This window comes from Lolium perenne, chromosome 4 (assembly GCF_019359855.2).
Source record: "Lolium perenne isolate Kyuss_39 chromosome 4, Kyuss_2.0, whole genome shotgun sequence".
Classification (NCBI taxonomy): Eukaryota; Viridiplantae; Streptophyta; class Magnoliopsida; order Poales; family Poaceae; genus Lolium; species Lolium perenne.
The window spans coordinates 370,859,887-370,872,263 of NC_067247.2; the positions used below are offsets into that span (position 1 = coordinate 370,859,887).

Sequence of the window (12,377 nt, forward strand, 5' to 3'; positions counted from 1 at the left end):
ATCCAATGTTTTACCTCAAGATCACTTCCTTCACTTTTACCTCTTGTTTTTATTCAAGTTTAATCTTCACAAAACCAAGAGTGGGAATGATGGGTACATTTTGAGGCCACCATCTACCCTTGAGAACACTCCTCCCTAAATTAGTTTTCTTTCTCAAAAACCCTATTGTTTTTCCTTCTCTAGTTTTGATCACAAAACTACTTCTAGTTTTATAAAATCTTTTCAGGATATTTCTTCAAAGAAAACAAAAAACTGAAATGGGTTTTGTTTTTCATCCCATTTCTACCAAGTACTGATTTCTAAAACATTATTTTCTATTTTGTTTTCCATGTTACAAAAGGCTTGTTTATGGTACCTATACCATTTCTTGTCTTCCTCTTGCTTATTTTACATTTGAGAAAAACTCTACTTCACTTGAGAAAGTAAGTAGAACATTTTGACCTCCTATGTTCCAACTAGTTTCTCTCAACATTTTCAAATTCCATTCCACTTGAGTTCATTCCCAATTGAGGTGTTTCAAATCCCTTTCAAATAAATTCTTTTTTTTCAAATGACAATCCTTGCACATCTTATGCACATCACTGATTTACCACATTGTATCCCCTCATCCTCCAATTCTTGATCAAATGGATGATCATTTGATACTTTCAAATGGACTCCCTTCAACTGAACCCTAGACTCAGGGAGTATTTCAAACCACTCCCAATTGACCTCTTTTTTTAGAACAACTTATTTTTCCTCATACCTATCTCACTCCCCCATTCTTTTCCATCAACACCTTGACCTCTTGAATTGATTTTATGCCACCATATTCACCATTGGTATTGTATCTGTACTTCCATCACTACCCCTCTAAACCTTGGATCTATCTCTTTCCATCATTTGTTTGCCACAAACAAAGTGATAACAAATTTTCCTTTTAATGCATATCACTCTCACTCTCCATTTCTATCTCTATGTCTCAACCTCCATCAACATTACCTCCTCAACATCATGCACATGGATGATGTGCATCTCTCTCTCATTGTTCATTTTTGTTTGGCAAGAATGGAGCCGGCCAATTTGTGTTTGCATTCAAAATTCGGCCAGCACTATCTCCCCTTTTCCTTCTTATACAAGCCATGCCTCCCACCTACCCCAATCCATAAATGGGCAGCCTCCCAACCAACTCAATCAATGAGGAGGCAGCCAACCCACCCCCTCTCCCTCTATATAAAGGGGCTTGGCAGCCCACTCCCTCCTCACTTGCTCTCATTTCCCACTCTCCACTCCTCTCCACTCCTCTCCTTTGCCTCATTTCTTTTCACTCCCTACTATTTCCTCCACTCCCTCACACTCTCCTCCTCCACTTCCCCACGAAAATGGTGCTCCCCTTGCTCCCATGGCCGGCCATAGCCATGGCAAGCCACCAAGATGAAGCTCTCCCCCTCCCTCAAGCTCATCCTCACCATGAGAGCCTCCCCCTCCATCTTCTCCCCAACCTTAGATGGTTTAATCTCCTCTTCTTCTCCCTCCATTGCTAAGATTGGATCTTGATGCAGGTGCATGTTGGTCCAAGCATGTAGAAGGTTGAGCTATCATCAGATCTGAAGTTCTTGAGCAAAGTTCGTCCAAAACCTTGCAGTAATTTCTGTTTCTTGCTGTTTCAGATTCTGGTACGATCTTGTAAAATCCGCAAAATCTCGTGTGCAGATCCAAATCGAGTGGTTCAAAGTTCTGCAGATAGGTACTGAAAATATCTACAACTTGGCATTGGTCTCATTCTCAAATTCGTTACGGATTTTGCATGATAAATAAAGTTCTGCAAACATGCAGAATCATTGTTTGTTAGATTTCTTCCGTTTTACAAAACCTTTTTGAGCAAACTCAATTTTGGGTGAAAGCCCTCTCCAGTACCTTCATTTTGGCGTTGGGGTCACTTCAAATGACCTAATGGAATTAAAATGGTTCACAGATCAAGATCTGGTCAGATCTGACTTTGTCGAATTAAATCAGGAGCTTGGAAACGAATTTTTGAATGAAACCAGTTGGGTAAGAACCACCTTTACAATACCTTTCAGATGCAGCTGACCTCATATTTTTATGAGTTGTGTACGATTTGTGGTGAATTAAACTTATTCTGTGTGTTCTGCAGACATGGCTGTTAGCTTTTAATTCATCAAAAATCCATTTTTGAACCTAATTGAGTGATTCCACTTCTGTAGGATTGATGAATGTTTTCTTAATCATCTCAAAAAAGTTTCAAACCTTTATCTGTTCTGCAACTCCATAGTTAAAGCAAATGGTGAAAACATGCAGTGAACTTGTAAATCCATTTGTGAGAGTTTCAGAAATATTTTGAACCCAAATCCAATTGCGTGTGAATCTCTGTTTAATTACCTTTAAAATGCAAGTGGCCTCATATTTTTAGAATGTTTCTACGATTTATGGCTTACAGATCTTGTTTTCTGTACAGTCAGATTCAAAGAAATTCCTAAAATTGTAGGTTTGATATTTTTGGGTGTTTCCAATTGGGTTAGTCTTGTATTTGTACTGGCTACCTTGGAAAAATATTGTTAGTCTCTGTTCACACATATTTTTTTGCTGTTAGTAATGTTTATGTGTGACATGCATTGTTGAAGCAAAACTTTTCGGTTTATTTAAAACCCTTGGCAAACTCTTTTTAGTAGAGTTGGGCAACCTTTGTTTTATGCTTGCAAAACAAAACCTCTGCAACTTAACATTAGCTCTTTTGTTTTGCTTAAGTTTCCAAATGATGTGGAATATGGTTTGCTTCCTATTTTGGATGTAGTGTTTTGGGAGCAAATTAAATTGGGAAAACTGATTTCTACTCTTCCAAAAATGTTTGAAATTGTATTGTGTATGTGTTTGATGCCAAACTAATGCATTTGTCCTCTTCATGATGTTATCTACCAGGGGATATTTGGTTTATACCATGGTGATAACCGAGAGAGGCAATTGCTAAGTTGTGATGCACTCATACCTCTACTAGGTAAATAAATGTGGTTTTCTAAATTAAAACTCTTAAAGTTGTTTTTTGGTATCTATAAGTCCTTAGTATGTTATACCTTGGCTGCATGGTTATTGTTGTTTGTTGAATGTTGTTTTGTTGGTGCAATGTGTTTATTGTGTTCCTTTTATATTTTCCGACGATAGATGCGAACAATTCCGGAGAAGAAGAAGAAGTGGTTCGGACAAGGATTTTATTTATATTGACGGGATTCTTATATTGATGGAGTTGAAGAAGTACAGGGACAAATAAGCCAAGGCAAGCCATCTTTTGATCTCTGATCCGGTGTCTAGTTGGATGTCATTTGTTGATGTTCAAAGCACCTTCATTCTATGTGTGTTATTATCTCTATTTATGTCATCTATGTGTGATTGCAAGTGGGGTACTCCCTAGTGGTGATGCTCCACTATTGTCCTTGTGTTATGGGATGCATGGTAACATGGCCGTGCTATTCCACTTGGTGATCTTGTATGCTCAACTTGAGCATGTTCCATCTCAAGATATTAACTTACACCACACCCACCCCCTTTGTAGTATAGAGGTATCAATGTCATGATCTTGGTGTATTCTCAACTTGAGAGGAGTATGCCGTGTACCACCTTGGAGAATATGTTGGATAGTGACACTCCACTATCTAAGTTGTGTAGTTAGCACCACAAATCTGAGAGTATATTCCTCCTTGTGTTGTCATAATACATGCTTACCTTAAGCAAGTATGATCCACTCCACTACCCCTTTATACCTCATCTATGGCGGGATGACTCTCATCTCGGCCGTAGTGCAATACTAGTTCAACTCATGAAACTATAGGTTGGGAATCCCTCAAGGTTTTCCTTGTTGTAAATGTTTATGAAAACCTTGGGTGAGGCAATCTTACCCAAGCGTATGGTTTATGAAAGGAAAGGATCTTGACAAAGATGGTTGGAAAGAGGAAATGTGTGTGTGACTTGGGTTTTTGAGAAAAACGACACATGGTTCTCTGTATTCGCCCGGAACAATTAACCCGCGCAACCACACTACTCCAACGTGGGCACGGGGCTTAGCTTGACGTTTGTTCTTCTTAGCATGAGGCACCGCACAACTATACAAGGGTACGGTTACCCCCGAGTCCGGGTTGTCGTAGTTGGATACAATCGTATAACGGGAGGCCTTCGGGGCTGACCCGTCCGGAAGACACTATGGGTCCCCTGGCTTGGCGGTGGAGCCACGCTCGAAGGGAGGTGAGCTGCCACGGTGCCGGGGAGGTACATACTCCATAGGGTAGGACCTCTTGCTAAGTTGAATAGGCGAAAGGCTTCGACTGATTATCCGAGACTCGCATACTTTCGTATGACGAACCGGGGATGATCCCGGCGGATTTATCAGATCTTGTGGGGAAAGTGCGCACACTCTGCAGAGTTAAAACTATTCGAATAGCCGCGTCCGCGGTCATGGACGGTTGGGATGGCCGTTACCGAGCTGTGTCGAGTTTTGGTTTAGAAAATGATTTCCAAAGGAAATGTGTGTGTTGGATGTACCAGAAGGGTACGGAAAGGCTGGTGCCGACCATATGGAGATGGTCGAGGATAATGAAACAAAATTGGGTGACCCTTCCTAGTGTTTCATGTAGAGGGACTCTTCTTCAATAAAGATATAGAGATGTCGTAGTTTATCTTTTGAAGTATCTTCTTCAACAAAGATATAGAGATGTCGTAGTTTATCTTTTGAAGTATCTTCTTCAACAAAGATATAGAGATGTCATAGGACTTTCCTAGTATTCCCATCAATTGAGATGGCGGTATGCTACCTCTTCTTTAACAAAGGTATAGAGATGTAATAGGACTCCCTTAGTGTCCCCATCACTCGAGATGCCGGGATGCTATATCCACAAGAGAAACTATTTCTCTTCCACATGCTTCATCCACAAGAGAAACTATTTTTCCTCTCTTGCCTTCTCTAGTTAGAATTTTTATCACCTTCTTGATGGTTTGCGAGTACAATTCCAAATGTACTCACGGCTTTGTCCCTGGCTATTTACTTGGCCAGACTTGTAGGAGTTCGACAGATGAAGAAGGAGTTGACGACGTCTATGCGGGCTAGGAACGTCTCCCCAGTCAGTTGCCTGTAGGGTTATGGCAGATGACTTGGGTACTGCGCTGCTGAAGTGATGATGTTACTCTGATGTTTAGTTAGGCCCTTCGAGGCTATTATGTAAGTATTGGTCATGTGACCATGTTGTAATTTTCTTATTCCGCTTTGTAATGGATGGTGTAATTTGATATCAGTTCGGTTATGTGTTCACGGCGCACTGATCATGGGATCGTGAACTGTATACATAACTGTTATCACCAGAATTTGACCGAGTCGGAGGTGGGCCACGATTGAGAAAGACTTGAAGATATACATGGAAGGAAAAACAAGAATTGGCCTTATGCACGAAGTTGGGCTGAATTGCCCATTGTATCTGTAATTTGGTAGATCGTATCTTTAGATTAAAAGTTAGAGTTTTACTCGTGCACGGTTAGGTGCACGTCCGAATTAGAAAGTCCGCCGGACTATAAATATGTATCTAGGGTTTATGGAATAAACAACAACACAACGTTCACCCCAAAACAAACCAATCTCGGCGCATCGCCAACTCCTTCAACTCGAGGGTTTCAATCAGGTAAGCGACATGCTGCCTAGATCGCATCTTGCGATCTAGGCAGCACAAGCCCCACGTTGTTCATGCGTTGCGCGTACTGAAGCGTCTTTGATGGCGCGCAACGTAGTTATCATAGATGTGTTAGGGTTAGCATAGCTCTTCGTATAAACATGATTACGTAGTGCAACCCTCGCATGTCTAGCCGCCCTCACGCCTATCTCAGGCGTGGGGGCGGCACCCTGCTTGTTCATCATCTAGTAGATCTGATCCGTTACGATTGCTCCTTGTTATGCAAGGATTAGTTTAATATCTGCATTAGTTAGGCCTTACAAAGGGGGGGAGGATCCAGTGGCATGTAGGGTGGCGTTCGCAAGTCCTAAACAGGATGTTCCGATGATCAACGTCATGTTGGTTGTGTGGCCTTGTTTAGGATCGGCTTACGAGCACCGTGCGTGGCCGCGAGGCCCAACCTGGAGTAGGATGATCCGATTATGCGGTGAAAACCCTAAATCGTCGTAGATCTCATTAGCTATATCTTGATCAAGCAGGATCACCAAGTATTCGTGCACCCCGCACGGATCATGGGTGGATCGGCTCTTTGAGCCGATTCACAGGATAACCTGAGAGCCGATCGAGGCTCTTATTTAACGTTTACGTGTATGCCATGCAGGAACTAAGCGAGGCATCCCCATCACCTTCCTGACCAGGTATAGGTCAGGTGGCACGCCCTTGCACTTCGCATCGCCGCGTGTGACCAGAAGAGCATTGCGGGCCGTCGCTCGGAGGGGTCTCAGCCAGCCGCAGCTCTAGGCTCTTCCCGGCTCTACCGTGTTGGCTCGCCGCTGCCCGTCGGTGGGTTTTGGCGATCAACACATTCTGGCACGCCCGGTGGGACCATCATCTACATCAACCACATCGCCATCTACATCTGAGATGGCGACGGACGGCACGCCAGTCACCTACGAGGAGCTGCCTGCTGAGCTCAAGAAGAAACATGACGAGATCAAGGCCACCCTCGAAGCCGACCTCATCGGCTCTTTTCAGAGAACCCGTACCCATGGCATCAGATGGAAGGGATTCTCACCGCAAGGTGCACTCGATGGGATAGATCTCTCTGCCCCGTCAGAGGAACGCACCAGGGGCCTACGGCAGGAGATCAACTACTTGGTGGCTCACTCGCTGCACCGCCACTCTGAAAACTTGGTCAACGTGTTGGAGCGTCTCGCTCTGCGCGTGATCCAGGAGATCATGAGCCACCAATACTCGCCGTCAGGACCAGCTCTCGGGACGCATCAAGGAGAGTTGCCACTCCAGTCCCGTCCACCGCTGCCATATGCGTTGGCAGCACCAGCCGAAGTGCCGGCTACACCGGCATTCGTCGTCTACAAGATCGGTGGTGACCCTAGTGACTACCAGTTCTTGGCTGAGGCACCTAAGGAGATCCCCCAAGGATACGCGTGCACTTATGTGCCAGATTGTGGCAACTGGCCACTCTCAAACCAGGCCACAACGTCAGGGACTTCGGCGCAAACAGGAGGAACGTCAGCAACAGAGCTTGAGAAGCAAACGTGGCTAACTAAGTACGCCACCCCGACGAAACTCCCGAGCCCAGCTCCTGCAGTTGGCTCAGAGCTGGAAAAGCAAACATGGCTGGCTAAGTACTCCACCCCGGCGAATCTTCAGAGTGCAACTCCTGCAGCGGACACGGCGGATCAGATCAGTACCATGCGAGAGACCAGTTCGGCATGGTGCCGAAAAGGAGGGCAATCGGCTATTCCAAGCCGTACCCCGACGAGTACGAGATGATCCCGCTGCCACCTAAATATCGGCTCCCTGACTTCTCCAAATTCAGTGGATCAGATGGCTCCAGCTCCATCGAGCACGTCGGCCGATATTTGGCTCAACTAGGACCGGCTTCAGTGTCGGATCAGCTACGCGTGAGGCTCTTTTCGCAGTCCCTCACAGGATCGGCTTTTGGATGGTATACCTCTTTACCAGCAAACTCCATCTAGTCTTGGAAGCAATTGGAAGAACAGTTCCATATGCAATACCATTCAGAAGCTTCCGAGTCTAGCATTGCCGATCTAGCACAACTACGTCAGAAGCGCGGAGAAACGGTGACAGAGTACATCCAGCGCTTCAGGAATCTTAGGAACCGATGTTATTCGGTTCGTATAACTGAAAAGGAAGCAGTCGAGTTGGCAGTAGCTGGCCTTGCAACACAGCTCAAGGACATGGCCTTCCAAGCAGATTATCCCTCGCTGGCGCAAATGGTTCAGAAACTATCAGCATATGAACAGCGCCACCCAGACCTGTACCAAGACAAGTTCAAGCGTGCAGTAGTCATGGTCGATACAGAGGAAGGTGAAATACCTGCGGGAGACCAAGAAGTAGCAGTGGCTGAGTGGACTCGGGGAGGAACCCCCGTGTCCTGCAAATGGGTAAAGCCACCAGGGCCGCCCAGGGGATTTGATTTTGACGTGACCAAGACTGAACAAATCTTCGACCTCCTGCTCAAGGAGAAACAGTTGACGATTCCTGAAGGTCTCAAGTTCCCTACGGCGCAAGAGCTAAACGGAAAGCCGTACTGCAAATTCCACAACTCGCTTTCCCATGCCACCAACGATTGCAGGGTGTGGCGTCAGCACATCCAAGCGGCGATAGAGAAGGGGCGTTTAATTTTCAACCAGTACGCCATGAAGGTAGACACCCAGCCCTTCCCCGCCGTTAACATGGTAGAAGTCATCTACCCCGAAGGCTGCCAGCCAGGTCCCACGTTCAGCATCAACATGGTAGGACCTGGGAACCACCCTGGCAAAGATGGAGATGAGGGCAGCTGCTCTCATAGCAAGGATACAGAGGAGGCCGCTCCACGCGATCGGCTCCATCATGATGGCAAGCGCTACGTCACAGAGGGAGAAGTGAAGAACATAAGATATCAACGACCTCTCTCTGATCACCTCCTCAACAAATATGTGAGTCAATATGACCAACGCCGACGGTCCAACTATGATGATGAAGGAGATCGTCTGGCTAGAGGAGCCAGAAGACATCGTCGGTAGGATCGCGATGAGGAGGAGCACGAGCGCTGCGCCACGGACACGTCAAGGGAGCAAGATGACAACGCCAGACACTGGGACTGCCCTTTCTTCAGACACTGCTGGGATTCAGGAATGAGCCGATTGCCCACAATCGGCAATTGCCCAGAATGCAACAAGGAGAAGAAGGAGGCAGCCAACGTGTCTGTGTTTGAGCGCTTGGGACCTCTCCCACCACCAAGCAAACGTGCTGAGTCACTTCGTTGGGCAGATCTTGAGGATTCCGAGGACGAAGGACTAGAAGAAGAAGAAGACAGGTGCCACCGTCCAAGGTGGTGCCCTGACGGACTCAGCCGTTCACAAAAGCGCAGGGTTCAGCGGTTGCGCGGCCTGGAGGAAGCCGAAAGGTTATACTTGCATACGCTAAGGAAGGCACGGCCTGATCTGGCTGCAAAGGTGCAGCGAGCCCTGGATGAAGAGGATCGTCCACGAAGAATGGAGTGGCGCCCCAAACAAAGGAGAGCCGATGATGAAACATCGGCTGGAACAAACATGGTGTTCATCCTCCCTTCAGAGTTCAGTGCCCCAGGGTTAGATGAGACATCTGTGGCACAACTTGACTGCGGCCCACGGCCGGTTATCTTTGAGAAGCCACGAGATAAGAGCTACAGGCATCTGAAGGCCCTATACTTACGAGGATATATCGATGGGAGGCCTGTGAATAAGATGCTGGTGGACACCGGAGCGGCAGTTAACATCATGCCGTACTCTATGCTACGTCGGCTAGGACGCTCTAGCTCGGATCTAATCAAGACCAACGTAACATTGAGCGATTTCAACGGCCAAGCGTCTGAGGCACAAGGAGTTCTGAACGTGGATCTGACCGTAGGAAGGAAAACCATCCCTACAACGTTCTTCATCGTCGATAGCACGAGCGATTATCTTTGTCTGGCCGGGAAGAGATTGGATCCACGCCAACTGCTGTATTCCCTCCACGATGCACCAATGCATAATACAGTGGGATGGGGATGAGGTAGAAGTCGTCCAAGCTGACGACTCAGCCGAAGTTTCAACGGCTGGCATGAACGCATGGGAAGCAGCGGGCCAAGAACCCCTCTCAGGCATCAACTTGGACGATTGCGAGCGTATTGATGTGACAAAGGGAAGGGTTAAGCTGGTTTTATCCACTGGCCTGACCATGTAGTCGAAGCAAAGCGACGTGCAACTTGGCGAGGCTGATCCTTGGGATCGGCCCCAAAGGTCTATGAAGGGACATTACGGAACCTTCAGTCAGCGCTCCAATCATTATGGAGGCCGATCCCAGCAATCGGCCAAAATTATCCTCACCACATGTTCTGCTTGTGTTCACCTTTGACCCCATCAAGAGCCGACGTGCGAATTACAGAGCCGATATCTGCCATTCTTTAACAGATTCGGCTCGGGGGGCACCTAAATACGGGAACAGATGCAGGGGTACATGAACAAGATGCAGGGGTACATGTGTGCAATGAATACTGGGGGCTGATAGGAGAAAATCGGCCAGTAAAAAAAATTTTTTTACAGCCGATGCAAGGGCATCGACTTTAGAATTGAGAGGCAGCCGATGCGCAGCCATCGACTTTAGATTATCGGCTGTTGGAGGAAGAAAGAGGATCGGCTGTGGCGCATTCTCTCTGACATTCTCGCCCCGAGTAAGACTCGGGGGGCAACAGGCCTAGTGGATACTCTGTTTAAAGAGCCGATGGGGATGCCATCGGCTGATTTTTCATTGCAGCCTCCTTAACAGATGATGAGTATTAAAAAGGACCATTGGTTTTGGTTGGAAGAATTCCAAGGTTTTCCTGAAGATTCTGCATTATCCGCCAGAATTAGAAAAAATCATCAGTTGAAGAAGGAAGGGACGAATTTCGAAGGACCGATGCGTTGTTATCGGTTTATTACGCATTGGCAAAGGGGGCGAATCGGCAAGGTCAGTAGAAGAGGGAATCGGCTAAATTGAACTAAGAAGAAATCGGCAAAATCAATTTGGGGAAAAGTTCTTCATTACTAGGCGAGATTTCTTACATGTAGAGCTGATTGCTCTCAAAAGGAAAGGCTAGGGGATACATTGCCCCATCTACTACTACTGGCCCTATTCTAGAGATCCTATCTAAGGGCCATCACTGCCCTCGTCGTCGCCGTCGTCGCCGCTGTCGGCGCTGCTCCCGGCGGGCTCGTCGTCGCTCCAATGGCCGTCGACCGGGCCCTCGTTGTCTTCATCCTCTTCGTCAGTGTCGTCCTCGTCGCTGTCGAAGTCGCTAAGATTGCCCGGCCAAGGGCAGAACCGCTTGGCCGGCGGCTCGTCGGAGGAGCTCTCGTCGTCGTCCTCCTCCTCCTCTTCCTGCTCCTCCTCCTCCCCGGAAGAGGTGAAGTCGCAGGAGAAGCTATCGTCGTCGCTCTCCTCCTCCGTTGCCCCAACGGCGAGGAAGCGGAGGTCGCTCTCCCCGTCCGTCGAGGACTGGTCGTCCTCGGACCAGATGGAGAAGTCGTGGTCTGGCTCCTCCCCGGCCGCAATGGCGCGGCGGATGTTCGCTGCATGGACCTCTGCCGGATTGTACTCCGGCGTCGGCTCACGGGATGCGGAGGACTGGCTGGAAGGACCCGATGGAGCAGAGGAGGAAGAAGACATGGTGGCAGGAGGGCTTTTGGAGTGCTAGTGCGATGGAGATACAGAGGAGAACTGTTCGTAGCGGTTAAATAAAAGGAGATATAGTGGAAATTCAATGCCACAGCAGTTTCCGAGGAAGTGGTGCCTAAAAAGAAAAACTGCCAGATCACGCGGAGAAGTTGAGGAGGCAGGGCATCATGATGGAGGATACTGCGACGGTTCTGCCACGACATGACCCGACGAAGGAAAACAGAGTGATTTTGGAATTACCAATTCCAAAACCAGGGGGGCATGTGTTATCACCAGAATTTGACCGAGTCGGAGGTGGGCCACGATTGAGAAAGACTTGAAGATATACATGGAAGGAAAAACAAGAATTGGCCTTATGCACGAAGTTGGGCTGAATTGCCCATTGTATCTGTAATTTGGTAGATCGTATCTTTAGATTAAAAGTTAGAGTTTTACTCGTGCACGGTTAGGTGCACGTCCGAATTAGAAAGTCCGCCGGACTATAAATATGTATCTAGGGTTTATGGAATAAACAACAACACAACGTTCACCCCAAAACAAACCAATCTCGGCGCATCGCCAACTCCTTCAACTCGAGGGTTTCAATCAGGTAAGCGACATGCTGCCTAGATCGCATCTTGCGATCTAGGCAGCACAAGCCCCACGTTGTTCATGCTTTGCGCGTACTGAAGCGTCTTTGATGGCGCGGAACGTAGTTATCATAGATGTGTTAGGGTTAGCATAGCTCTTCGTATAAACATGATTACGTAGTGCAACCCTCGCATGTCTAGCCGCCCTCACGCCTATCTCAGGCGTGGGGGCGGCACCCTGCTTGTTCATCATCCAGTAGATCTGATCCGTTACGATTGCTCCTTGTTATGCAAGGATTAGTTTAATATCTGCATTAGTTAGGCCTTACAAAGGGGGGGAGGATCCAGTGGCACGTAGGGTGGCGTTCGCAAGTCCTAAACAGGATGTTCCGATGATCAACGTCATGTTGGTTGTGTGGCCTTGTTTAGGATCGGCTTACGAGCACCGTGCGTGGCCGCG

General features: G+C 47.4%; 1 long non-coding RNA gene across 3 annotated transcripts; it reads left to right on the forward strand.

Annotated features, from left to right (window-relative positions):
- The first annotated feature begins 352 nt into the window (after nucleotides 1-352).
- On the forward strand, nucleotides 353-5,282 carry LOC127326858 (uncharacterized). Of its 3 annotated transcripts, XR_011744029.1 has the most exons (5): nucleotides 353-1,568; nucleotides 1,650-1,726; nucleotides 1,955-2,031; nucleotides 2,917-2,992; nucleotides 3,157-5,282. It is a non-coding gene; the product is annotated as an uncharacterized lncRNA (long non-coding RNA). The 3 variants fall into 3 exon arrangements; XR_011744030.1 differs by lacking the exon at nucleotides 2,917-2,992 and having other exon boundaries at nucleotides 1,196-1,568; XR_011744028.1 differs by lacking the exons at nucleotides 2,917-2,992; nucleotides 3,157-5,282 and having other exon boundaries at nucleotides 1,207-1,568; nucleotides 1,955-2,083.
- Nucleotides 5,283-12,377: the final 7,095 nt, after the last annotated feature.